Raw genomic sequence first — 14,148 nt, 5'->3', positions numbered from 1 at the left:
AGTGTGAGTGTGTGTGTGTGTATGTATAGACTATCCCATATAGAACTTTGTTGCCAGAATAAATGTCCTGAGGCAGAACCCCAAGAGACCTTCTTGTACTATTTTGTAGCAGGGAAGCCATTATAACACAGCTGCTTCTTATGATACGAAGGTGCCTTACGCCTGGAACGCTCTTCCAGAACACTTGAGAACTACAAACTCAATCACTGCTTTTAAGACTCAGCTCAAAACTTTTCTTTTCCCTATAGCCTTCAAATATTGAGTTTGTTCTGACTTTACACTGTTGGTTTTGCCCTACCCTGTGCCTGTTTACACTTCCCTGTGCCTGTTTGCATTCTCCTCCCCTCTTTATTGTTTACTACAATTTATTAGATTGTAAGCCTATGCGGCAGGGTCTTGCTATTTACTGTGTTATCTGTACAGCACCATGTACATTGATGGTGCTATATAAATAAATAATAATAATAAGAAGAAGAAGGTGAGAAGGTCCAATGATCAGAGAGAAAGCTTCACTGTAATTCCTGCCCCTACCATATCACACCTCATGGAAAGTGGGGGTCCTGATGTTATTGTCATGGAGCAGAAAGGTAATATTATCTCTCCATGACTTCCATGCTGTGAAGGAAATGTCAGAAGATCAGCTATATCCTGTTACAGACCCAACTGGCTATTAACATTTTCATCTGTATGTATGACAAAGGCCTCACAAATCTAAAACTTACACTGATTTGGGGATACTCCAATTACTGCCACTTAGACAAATCTGGGGTAAAAACTAGTTTTAGGAAAGACTTTCAGCTATAGTTCAATTATGTTGTTAGCTGTACCAATACTGTACTAATAAGCTGATTTCTTGACATCGTAGTGGTGTATTATGTAATTGGCTTGAAGTGACCTCTGAGATTTTTAGCACTTGAGAGAGGTAGGAGTTTCTTAGAAATTAGATCTATGCACTCTGAAGGATGTCATTAGTATGCTAAGTTCTGGGTGAATCAGTCATCTGACTTGAAACTGTGGCTCTCCCAGTAGTGTTTAGTTTGGCTTTGGTTTGGCTCACCACTTAACATGTGAGAGCTCTGCCTGTTGAGAATCCTGAACACTGACCCAACCACAGGCAGGGAGCTGGGTGGGATATAAACAGGGTGGGGGTTCAGATAGAAAGCCCATAGAGAGATAGGAGGTATCACTGGGTCATCTTACGGTCCTTGTGAAAGAATGATGCCACTGCCCAGCCCAAACTCTGCCAGGAAATGGTCTGACTAAGACAAATGAATGACTACAAAACCCCAACACTCAAACTCTTGACCATCATTTTAACTGGTCAAGTCACCAGATCAAGAGTGTAACCTGCTACATGTGAAGGGTTACCAGCTCAGGTTGGAGGACTGTCAGGAAACATTGTGATCAGCACATTCCTGCCCTGTCCCTGGTGCCCAACATCAGGCCAAAACTGGAACAAGGTTGGACAGAGAACCTGGAGAGAGGAATGGAATCCCTGTTGACTGCAGGGTCGCCTCTTCCCCAGCCATGAAATCTAGGCTGGTGCTGTACTGAGAATCCAGCTGGACAATTTAATTTCTTTTAATTTATCTACCCAATGCTTATATACCCCTCCACGTAGAAAACAAAAAGTCAGAAAGAAGAGTTCTAGTATAGCTGAGCAGAGGGGATTTGTGTGTGCGGAAGAGCACTCAGACAAGTGAACTCTTACCTGAAGGCTGAAGTGTTATACTCCAGAAAGATTTACCACTTGATGAGAATGAGGCTTAACCCTACTTGAACAACCATTTCCTGTTGAATGTGGTCTCTTGTAGATTTAGATGTGTGGGTTTTGAGGTTAATAATTAAGATATCTTATGGCCATTTTAGGTTTACTGCATATTTTGTTTTCTACGATCTACCTACACAGGATTGCTATGAGGACAAAAAATCAAACAAACAGACATTTCTACTTTAAAAAAAGAAAAAAAGAAAGAAAGATCAATACTTCTGGTGGTTCCAATAGCAATTGCAGCAGCAGCAGCAGCAGCATTATCATTTTGCATTTAGTGACTTCATCATGAAAGGTGCTGCTATGCAGAACAATAAATATGGATGGACTCGTGCTTTATATGGAATTATCTTGGAGGTTTTCACAGGCAAAAGAGAACAGCTTGCCTATTAAACATCTTTACGTACCTTTTCAGTTGCTGATGCATTTTCATTTTGACAATATTGTTTTGTTTAAATGCCACTGTGATAAGCTAGTGGCTGAATTTGTACCAAATGCATTTCCAATAATAATAATAATAATAATAATAATAATAATAATAATAATAATAATAATAATAATATTCCATAGCAGACTAGATAACAACAGTAGACTACACTGCATTAGTGTTATATAATTTTCTCTCGCCTTCTCAGCAATATCAGCATAACCACAGAGTACTTTGCATGGCTGACATAAACCATATTTAGCATAGTGCCACCTCCACCTCCCCATACATACAATGTAAGTAGTGGTCTATTTGCTTGAAGGGTGTGTTTTAAAAATGTTTTCAAATACAGTTAAAAAGCAACATTTTGTTTTTGTATGAATTAAGATTTGAGCTACAACGACCATGAACTCCTGCCATTTCTGCTACCAATTGTTTTGGGTTGGATATGTTACTGCCCAATCAAAGCTGCACTAAAATTCTGGATTTCTCCACTGTTTTCTATGGGAGGTCCCTTCATCAGACAAGTGGTCACTATACACTTATCTCTATGGCTTGTTACCCAAATGTCAATCATAGGTGTGACTTCATTCACTAAACACACTGAAAGGTGGTAACAGGATCACAAAATGATTGGGCAGAGTTGCGCCTGAACATTTTGTTTCATATCTTGGGTTCTACAAAGGCTGGACACTTGATCTTTTTTATTTATTTGGAAGCTGAAAATGTGGGCTAGCTTGTGACCCCCTGAGATGGTGGGATGGAGGCTGTAGCCCTTTTAGCCCAATGGCCAATCCAGCCATTCTTGGGGAAGAGGTTGCATTATATTATTATTATTATTATTATTATTATTTTATTATTATTATTATTTATATAGCAACATCAGTGTACATGGTGCTGTACAGAGTAAAACAATAAAATAGCAAAACCCTGCCACATAGGCTTACATTCTAATAAAATCATAATAAAACAATAAGAAGGGGAAGAGAATGCACCAAACAGGCACAGGGTACAGTAAAACTAACAGTATAAAAGTCAGATCAAAATCAAGTTTTAAAAGCTTTAGAAAAAAGAAAAGTTTTTAGCTGAGCTTTAAAAACTGTGATTGAACTTGTAGTTCGCAAATGTTCTGGAAGAGCGTTCCAAGCGTAAGGGGCAGTGGAAGAAAATGGACGAAGCCGAGCAAGGGAAGTAGAGACCCTTGGGCAGGTAAGAAACATGGCATCAGAGGAGCGAAGAGCATGAGCGGGGCAGTAGTGTGAGATGAGAGAGGAAAGATAGGAAGGAGCTAGACTGTGAAAATCTTTGTAGGTCAACAGGAGAAGTTTATATTGGATTCTGAGGTGAATTGGAAGCCAATGAAGAGATTTCAGAAGTGGAGTAACATGGTCAGAGCGGCGAGCCAAGAAGATGATCTTCGCAGAAGTCCCAAGTAAGCCATACTTCCTGATATTTGTGAGCCTTGCCTTCTACAATTTGGAATGGTGGTGGTGGGACAGTGAATGTGATCCTCAGCCACAGGGAAGTTGTGAATTTCCTTTTGGACATAACAGAAGAACTGGAAACAGAAAGCTAGACAGAATAATGCTTCCTCTTCTTATTCCTTGTGGTAACATGTTCAATCTGTCTACTCAGAAGTAAAGGACTGTACAGTCTAAATGTATATTGTTTTGAACTGTCCCACTGAGAGTGTTATACACACAGCAATACCTTCGCACTGCTAAATCCTGTTGTCACTTGCGCAATGACTGCAATCTGCCACTCTAGGAGCTAAGGTGTTTGAGAATCTTCAGGTCGTCAGATCATTTAAATTTATGCAAGTTATCCAACTTATTCCTTGGAAGCATATTTATAGTCACCAGCACAGCTTCCTGTCCATTATAAGGCCATTAACTTCAGCCTCTCTCAGCTTGCTATCTACAATATAGGTTCTCCTCAGGTGAGTCGTAATGAGGATTCATGCTGGGACATTCACCATCAGTCTCACAGTGATAGGCATAAGTGACCATTATTTTTCAATTAGGCAAATACCTTTTCTTTTGACAAATTAAATTAATGCTAATTATTCCTCTACATTAGAGGTCTACTTACCTCTTTCCTTCGTTTATCCTGCCCCTTTCATGTTCACTTATGTGTACCCACACTCTGGAAATAAATGTATATATATTTACTCCAAACACATAGTTGAAAAAAAGTTTTTGTGTGTATGTGTGTTTGAGAGGCAGAGAGAGAGAGAGAGAGAGAGAGAGAGAGAGAGAGAGAGAGAGAGAAAGGCCAGTTTGCATATAATAAGAAGCCACCATGGGTGGATTCCTCCATGGCACTTCTTGTTGTGGCGGTGGCCACCATTTTGAATATTCGAGCTGCAGCAGGGGTGTGCTATAGCTTGTCATTATGCATGAACCCAAGCCATCTGCAACCCTAAAACAGCCCATTCCGGATGGCTTCTCAGCCATCCCAACAACCCACCATCACTGGGTTCACACATAACAACAAGCTTCGGTGTGCCCCCACTGCAGCTCAATTATTCAGAATGACAGAGGCCACCACAATGAAAAGCTGCACTAGTTAAGTGTGAATCAGGTCAGGAGGGGTGAAAAATTACACTTTACATGAATTGCATAGCCCACAGCTGACCCACCTCTCTCTCTCTCTCTCTCTCTCTCTCTCTCTCTCTCTCTCTCTCTCTCTCTCTCTCCTTTAGAGTAATTTTGCATGGCCATGATTCAGGTCAGAACCAGTGTACCCTCAGAGGAGAGGGTTAAATTTATCCCTCCTATCTATTTCTTCCCTGAAATTCTACCAAAAGAAGAAAAAAAATGCAATGCAGCCATACTGGTCAAAGGGGAAGGTTTAATCCTCTCCTCCCGGTGAGTGTTGGTCCTGACCTAAATCAAGGCCATGCATACATATTCTAAAGGGGGGAAAAACAAAACAAAGATAAGGTTTAAGTAGACATCATGTTATTAATGTAATGTGTAGTTTGACTCAGAGAGCATGGGTGCATGCTGCAAAAGCAAACAGGAGGAAGATAATCTTCTGTTTTGCTTGCACAAGCTCTAAGATCATTACATGTCATAAAACATCCTCTTCAAAGGAATCCACTAGAAATAAGCATTTCTAGTTAACCACTTCAGCCCAGTCCTAAGTGCTAGCTGTTTGTTTCTTTAAACATGCACAGGATTGCACCCTTAGGAACACAGGAACATAGGAAGCTGCCTTATACTGAGTCAGACCATTGGTCTGTCTAGCCCAGCATTGGCAACAGCTGACTGGCAACAGCTCTTCAGGATTTCAGGCAGGATTCTTTCTTTGCCCTATTTTGGAGATTTGCTGTTATCATCTTCCCTGTAGGGAGGGCCGTGAGAACTACTTTCCTGGTCCAGTGGGGGATTCAAGTCATCCCACATAAACATCTGTGGCAGTGTGACTAAAAACCAAACAGTGATCTGAACAAAATTGACTACAGCCATTAACATCTTTGGGCATCTTATATGTAGCTTTCAAATGCAGCTTCACCCAAAGGATCACAAGAGCAAATTTAAAATAAAATACCAGCAATCATAAGACTCATGGAACATTTAGGCAGCCTTCTGCAACTTGGTGACCTCCGGATGGTATTGATTTCAACTCCCAGCCAGCATGGCCAATAGCCAGGAAACATGGGAATTGTAGTCCCAAATATCTGGAGAGCACCATCTTGGGAAAGGCTTCAGTAAGGCATACAAAGGGCAACTTTGGAATAATACTTATATTTCAGAATCCAGGATAGCTGCTCACAATCCAAACAGATTTGAGCTTATGGAATGTATGAGTTTATCTCTTTGGGCATGGCTACACAGGGCAATATCCTGGGGATCACTCTGGGATCATCCCTGTGCGTCCACATGACACACAGGGGATCCCGGGAGCAGGGAGGGATGATCCTTCCCTTTCCCTGGGCTATCGCCCTACCCTTCTATCCTGACTTTTCCCACAGTCCCGGGATGATCCCAAAACCGTGGGACATGTGGCCGGGCATCCTGTTTTCATCCCGGTTCCTTGAAAATAACCACGAGGATCCGGCAACTGGGCATAGAGCTCCTCAGGAGCTCTGTGCCTATTGGGGGTTGGGTGGGGGGAACTGCTTACCTTCTGTGCATGAGCGCTCCTGTGCTCATTTCTGGGGGGGGGGGAAACCAAAATGGTGGGTGCAACAACCTCTTCTTCCCAGGACATCGCATGCTGCATGTAGACTGAGGGGGAGGGTCTCGTGATCATCATATCACGAGATCATCGCCCTCCACCCCCTTGTCTAGCCATGCCATTTGTTAATTGGGGTCACTTTCTTCTAAAATACTTCTCTTAGGCTTAAAGTCTATACACTTGCTCTTGGAACAGGTTCTTTGCATTTAATTTTAGCAGCATCACTGTTGTCATGGAAGCCACAGAGCAGGGGTGGAAGACATGTGGACCTCAAGATGTTGCTGTCTGAACTCCAACTCCAATCAGTCCTGGCCATCATGACTAATAAAGAGGGATTATGGGAGTTGGGGTCCAACAACATTTGCAGATCCAGAGGTTTCCTCCCCAGCCCTGTCTTAGAGGATGCACCAATCAGGAAGCTAGACAAGAACTATATTGTTGCTTTCCAAGATGAGCAACAGGGAATTCCTGACTCCGTCCAGATAGAAATCTTAGTGCCACATAGTAACTGAGGTATCCAACGATATTTTCCACATAACTGGAACCCTGAAGAAACCAGTGGTGGGGAATGTGTGGGCCTCCAGATGTTGGACTGTAATGCTCATAATCCCTCATCATTGGCTATGCTAGCTTGGGCTGACTGAAGCTGCAGTCCAACAACATCTGGAAGGTAACCCCCTCCTCCTGCAATAAATGACGTTCTTACTGGCTTCTTTTTCTAGAAATGTTATTTTCTTTAGAAAACGCCTGAACATGAGATTGTGCTCATGGTGGCTAAACAACATTGTAACAAATTCTCCCTCCCAATCATCCTTTACCCTAGCTTTCTGGCAGTTCAAGTAATGACTTAGTAGATGTATTTGTCTGCCTGTTCCACAAAGATTTATGTGGACAATTCTGCACCATGTAGGTGAAAGAGATTGTTCTACAAGAAGAGGAAAACAAAATAAAGGAAAAGTAAAGGCAAGATACAGTGAACATTTTTCCTGTGCCCTGACATTAATGTTCTTGTTTTGTTACCCAGATGAACACATCTGGATAGATCACTACATAAATAGGGTTGTGTTTTTTGTTTTTAGAATGATAGTTGTGTGATCGTCACTATGTACCCACTTTTTTTTGCAGAAGGTACAATCAATTCTAAAAACATCAGCAATATGGACAAGAATATCAAGACAAGAGCTACTGTATTGCACCTCAGGAATAAAAGTGGATGTTGCAATGATACTTATTGAGAATGTTAGGCATGAAATTATCTTTTCAATGCACTGCATAATACAAGACCTCTTCCAATTTGTGAACAGGAAAGAATAGCATTACTAACAAATAGTGCTAACCTTACCATGGAAACTATAAAATAAGAAAAAGTTTAAAAAGATACAATATTTTCTGGTATTCGGAAAACAGCATCTTGCCTTGAAAAACAGTACATAAAATTCCAATTATAAAGGAAGAAAAACTTCCAAGTTTCAGTTTTGTCCAATCCTGATATCACTGAGTTATGTTTGCTTTTTCCATGTGACTGTATCTCTTACACTGCTCCAGTTCTATTTAAAATGGGTTGATTTGTGGAAAATTCCCACATAATCCCATAATTTCTGGGGGATAACAGTAGTGATGACTATCTTTCCAAATGATACTTATTCAAAATGTTATAGGAGGATACAGCCAAACAGAAGCTACAGTCAATCCAGTCTACTAATGTATAAATAATAATGTAATATTTCAAGGAAATCATAGTGACTCTCGGACAGGAATAACCAACTTCAGCATTCTTAATGCCCTCTCTATCTCCAAACACTGATATTGGGTGGTTAAATATATGTTGCTGCACCATTCAGTTAAGGCATTCAAAAACACCTTTGTTATACTGTAAGACAGAGGTAGGCAATGTTTTGGGCCCATGGGCCCATTTGGAAATTTGAGAAACTGACTTATTACACAGGCATGCCCAGGAAATTAAGATGGCAGCAGCTAGAGGCTCCCATTTCAATTTAAACCCATCCCAACTGCAAGGAATAAAATAGAAACATATTTTAAATTTTTTAAAAAATGGAGCAGGGTGACTCGACAGGCACCAAGGAAGATGTCTGGTGTCACAATGGTGCCTGTGGGCACCACACATGTTGCCTACTCCTGATATAAGAGCTATTTTTTGTCTCTCATATCCAAAGTTGCAGTATGTTTATATGCTCTGGTAAGCTTTATTGTTAGATGTGTATGTATGTTTTCTGGAAGTGGTGGCTCTGAGGCTGGTTTTGCACTAGCTCAAATCATTCAAACATACGCTAGAAGACATGGAGAAGAAGAATAGTCCTAATCCAGGGACCTTGCTGAGGAAAAAACCTTGGAGGAGGAGAATTTACCTGTATTTTCCCCAAACAAAAGATGAGTGCTACATTGCTGCCTCAGGTACTAAGTAGTTACAGGAATCCTGGACTGAATTTGGGAATAATCATCCCTGCTGGAAAAACGATATTGGAAGGAACATCAATATTCTACCATCATAGGTTCTGAGGGCAACTTCACCCCTCACTGAAAAAGAACTCTCTGTGTATAGCCATAGAAGAATAAGAGAAATTCCTTTCCATTAATGAGGGAATTAAGAGAGAATCTTACATGCTCCTTAAAATTAGAATCAGGCCTAATCTACACCAAGCAGGACATTGCACTATGAAAGTGGTATGAAAGCAGTATATAAAAGGCAGGAACCACACAAAGCAGGATATGGCACTATTAGAGTGACCATATTTTGGAAACCAAAAAGGAGGACAACATGGCCGCCCCATGGGGGTGTGCCCACCAACATGTCCAGCCCCCAAAGGGGCATGCCCACCCAAACATGGCCTTGGTCACAGGTCTGATTTCACAGCGCACAATTAAGACAAACCTGTTCTACATAACATCTTAATGTTAAAATCACTGGAATAAAGTATAAGTGAGACATTCAATGTATCTTAAATTAACTTCACTCATTCCTACTTCTGTAGCTTTTGCTGTACTTTGAAGCTTTTGCTATTCTGTGTGCTCAGCTACACCAAGCACGGTATTCCACTATGAAAGCGGTATATAAAAGGCAGGAGCCACACTATTACTTTATAGAGGTATTCAACTGCACTGCAGGAGCTACATTACTGCTTTATAGTGGTACTGAAGTGCACTGACAACTGTTGGGGCCCATGACACATCTACACCAAGCAGGATATAACACTATGAAAGTGGTATATGGTATGTGTCATGGGCCCCAACAGTTGTCAGTACACTTCAATACTGCTATAAAGCAGTAGTGTGGCTCCTGGCTTTTTTATACCGCTTTCAAAGTGGAATATCCTGCTTGGTGTAGATGAGCCCTGTGTGTGATACAGTCTTCCCTTCCCTCAAATATCTTTTCTGACTGCAAATCCTTCACTGGATGACCATAGTCTAACCTTTCCTAACATTTAACAGTTTCCCCATCACCTTACTGCATACTGCTACCATTGAACAAATGAAGCAGTTGACAAGTATACAACAACCAAACCTTCAAAAATTAGGCCTACCAAAATACATGCACGCCAACGTCCAGAAAGCAGTCATACTTAAAACATGTTCAATAGTCAGGACATTTCTGAATCAGTAAAAGACAGCATGACTTGGCAAAGCCCATCATGTTCATCTAGAAAAACCACCACAAGCAAGAAAAGAGAGATAGATGATGATGATGATGATGATGATGTTGTTGTTGATGATGATGATAATAGCAACCCTGTTAATTTTTTAAAAGTTTCTTTAAGAGGGATGAACAATTGTCAGCCACTGTTACAAAATATACGTCATGCCAATTATAGTAAACAAATTGGAAAGGAAGGTGTATGGGTCTAAAATGCATTATTTAATAGGAACATCACCTCCAGATCATCCCCCCAACTCACAGAAAACTACAGCCACCCCCACTACAAACATGCACATGCATTCATTCAGTCAAACAACCAGGCATCCCATTCAGACATCAATACACTCACACTGCCAGCACACGTGTGCGTGCACACACACACACACACACATTCGGCATCACTCACTCCAAAAACACGCATGCACACATGCATGCACACGTGCATTCACTCAAAGACCCCATGCACCCACACATTCTTTCTTATACACAAACACACACACAAACCTCAGTCTTACCTCCTACTCTATCTTCTCCTCCTCCTGCTGCTGCTTGCTTCTTCTTCTTCTTCTTCTTCTTCTTCTTCTTCTTCTTCTTCTTCTTCTTCTTCAGTGCTGGGGGGTGGGGTGCTGGAGGCTGCGTTGCTGGAAATTCCTGTATGCAGCCCCCAACCACTCACCTCGCTCTCACCACCCACCCCTCGCGGCAGCCATCTTGAATCTCGCCCGAACTCAGGCGAGATCTCGGCTGTTGGCTGGGTCTCACAGAGTTCCCAGCCAGCTGCTGAGATTTCGCGTGAGTTCAGGCGAGATTCAAGATGGCCGCCACCACTCGCCGGGGAAATTTAGGCCTGGTAAGTTGGGGTTGGGGTTGCTGCGGGCCCAGTAACCACAACCCTGGTATTTTGGGCCCTAATTCTGGTTCCTCCAGACCCCCAGGTCTCCCAGGAGGTTTCTGGAATTTTCCGGAGGGTATGGGCAGCCTAGGCACTATGAAAGCAGTATATGGTTTGTGTCAATGGGACACAACAGTTGTCAGTGCACTTCGATACCACTATAAAGTGGTAGTGTGGCTCCTGCCTTTTATATACTGCTTTCATACCACTTTCATAGTGCAATATCCTGCTTGGTGTAGATCTGGCCTAAGTTTCCGTTTGAAATGAACTGGGGGGAGGGGGGGAATCATTTACTATCCAGCTTTCCTAAGAAATTCTTGGTTAGCTAATACGTCAATGGAATTCACAGCAAAAATTCTTTAGGTGTGGATTGGAGAGGGGTGTTGGGCATCTTATCTACAAGTTTTAAAATCTTTACCCTGGATGGAAATTTGTCCCAGTCCACCACTTAAGTTCCTATAAGGGTTATCTTGTGAGGCTGCCTAATGTGCTACATGCAAGAGGACCTTTTTCTTTGGCACCCCTCAGCTGTGGAATGACCTGCTGATTTAAATGTGCCTCCTGGCCTCTTTGAATGGTTTTGAGCGAGATTAAGAGATTCAATTATTCCAGCAGGCCTTGCCTTTTTAGAATTCTTATTTCTCTTTGCTGGTTTTTATATACTGCTTCTAGACTGTATCATTTTTATTGTAGTTTTGTTGTTTATGTTAAACTGTTTTAACTCTGTACACCGCCTAGTGTACCTTGTATATAGAAGGGTTATAAATTGAATAAATAAATGAACACATCTGAATTTGCCAATATGTTGTTAATGTGGAACTAAAGGATATATGCCAAATGAAGGCACCTGACTCCCCCCCCCCTCAGTTTTCCAATCTTATGTTCAGTTTGTTCTGAAATTTGAGAATTATAAAAATTCACATGGAAATTTATATACATTTCTGTGCTTTTCTCCTAATACATATAATTTTGTTTGCAATTCTGCCTAATATACCCATTTGTTTGCAAACAATGTTCCTAATATAAAGATTTCTTAATGTTATGTTCACTAATAAATGCATATTTGTGCACACTTTTCCATAATATACACAGTTGCACCCATTGTTGATTGAGGAACTCGGTTGCAAAATTCAAAGGAATATGAATTTCAAAGGATAACTAGTTTCAGTTCACCTTGGGTTTGAAAGTGTAAAATTAGTTGTGACCAACTTGGCTTGCTATTGTGAACTGAGCTGCATTGTTTTCCCGAATTCTGGGGACTTCTTACATAATTTAATTTTGTCATGGTCATAATATGTGCAAATAGAGATTACAGTAGCAAATTACTGTAGCAAATTGTGCAAATTTGAATGGTTTGTGTAAATTATGCCTGTAATTTGCACAAATTCAAAAACATTGAAAATTTTCCAGGTGGCCTGACTAGAAAATCCTCTAGCTGGGCCAGTTAGTGGAAGATGGAATGAAGGCCAGGGGGCTGAGCCCATGGAAGTTCATCAAGTTCCACCCCCCAACTGTATTCCTCCAACATCCCTAAATCCAAATCAATTTCTCCCCCATCTGTAGAAGGTCTAAAAACAATGTGTTTAGGGTTTCATTTTTCTCTGGTTCTTTTTATTCCATGCTGCTCCCACTTGAATAAGGAAATTGTGTGGGCTATCTTATGCCTTGATGCATGCCCAAGGGTGGATGGGTTGTGATAGACATTAGGACATGTTGCAAAAACCTGGATATCTAGCACTGCCATAAATAATATGCTGAACTTGGACACTTCAGTCTGACAGAGAGACATCACTATACTTCTGGTACTGAAATATGTTCTTGCTTGCTAACAACTATAATGTTTGTGAAGGATAGAACTTACTCTTTACAGGCTTACTTAAAGAAAGAAACCTGTAAAGCTATACAAGTGGTATGGGAATGAAGAGCCCATTGGGATCTATGTCACATTAATAATAGGCAGATTTCTACCTGATGGATGGATGGATTCTCAAAATATTACTTTCCCCCCCGGCACAGAAAGATCTTTTTAGTGCAGACGATGGCATCACAATCTTTTGTAAAAATGTAACACAGACAAAAGAAAGTCTGTCTTGCTGTTAGGATTTAAGTTATAACAATTCTGATACATTATGTAGTGATTATTGTCATCGAGGAATGCTATATATTAAAAAAACACCATGTCAAACAGTGTAAACAAGTTCTGATTTATTAAGAGTGAAAAAAGAATGATTTACAATGCAATCCCAGCCATGTCTACTCAGAAGTAATCCCCACTTTCAATGAGATATACTCCTAAGTAAATGAGTAGAGGATTACAGTTTCAATATATCACCAATCCTCATGAATAAGCAATCAACTCTGGGATACTATTTTTAGTTAAAGGATTAGGGCTGTAAAACTATGCACAAAACTATGCACACTTGTGTAGTCATAAGCCGCCTTGAAACAATAGGACTTCCTTCTGAGTAAACATGCAGAATGTTGAATTGTAAACTAATTAGACTTATTGACACCTGAGCAACAACTACATTTTGGAAGCAAATTCTTCATAATTCAATGAAGAGCTCTGGCTCTTGGGCAGTATAGAAATGTAATAAATAAATAAAATTTCATACATGAACTTAACCATATCTTGAAATGCACAAAACATTATGCTAATATAAATCGCAATTTGAAGTCTGCAGATTTTGATTTAGAAATTAAGGGCGGCCTTATATACGATTGTATTTAATTTGTAATGTGTAATCATAAATATAGAAATAAAACATAGTGTTCTATCAAAATCATGACAAGCAAGATATGGAAAGTATCATTATTTCTATGTTTATTTAAATAAAACATTTTATACGGTCCTTCATCGTGTCAGTTTTCCATGCATACAAGAGATCCAGAGGTGCATCTGAGCATAAACCTCTCCCTATATGAGGATGATTCCCTCTATGCTAATAGGGGGTTCTCTATGTTAGGGGTTGGTCCACAGTTCAGTAGTAGAGCACATGCTTTGCATGCAGAAGGTTCTAGATCCAATCCCTGCCATTTTCAGGTAAATCTGGGAAAGACCCTTGTCTGGAACTTTGGAAAATTGATGCCATTTAGCACAGGCAATGCTGAGCTAGATGTATCAATAGAGCTTTATATGTACATTTTGCATCAAATCTCAATAAAGACTCCTTTGTTTTCTCTGGCTAGACTGAAATCTGCTTCTCCTTCTCACAGTATCT

The sequence above is a fragment of the Elgaria multicarinata genome, chromosome 6 (genome assembly GCF_023053635.1).
Source record: "Elgaria multicarinata webbii isolate HBS135686 ecotype San Diego chromosome 6, rElgMul1.1.pri, whole genome shotgun sequence".
NCBI classification, from domain to species: domain Eukaryota; kingdom Metazoa; phylum Chordata; class Lepidosauria; order Squamata; family Anguidae; genus Elgaria; species Elgaria multicarinata.
This window is presented reverse-complemented; position numbering follows the sequence as displayed.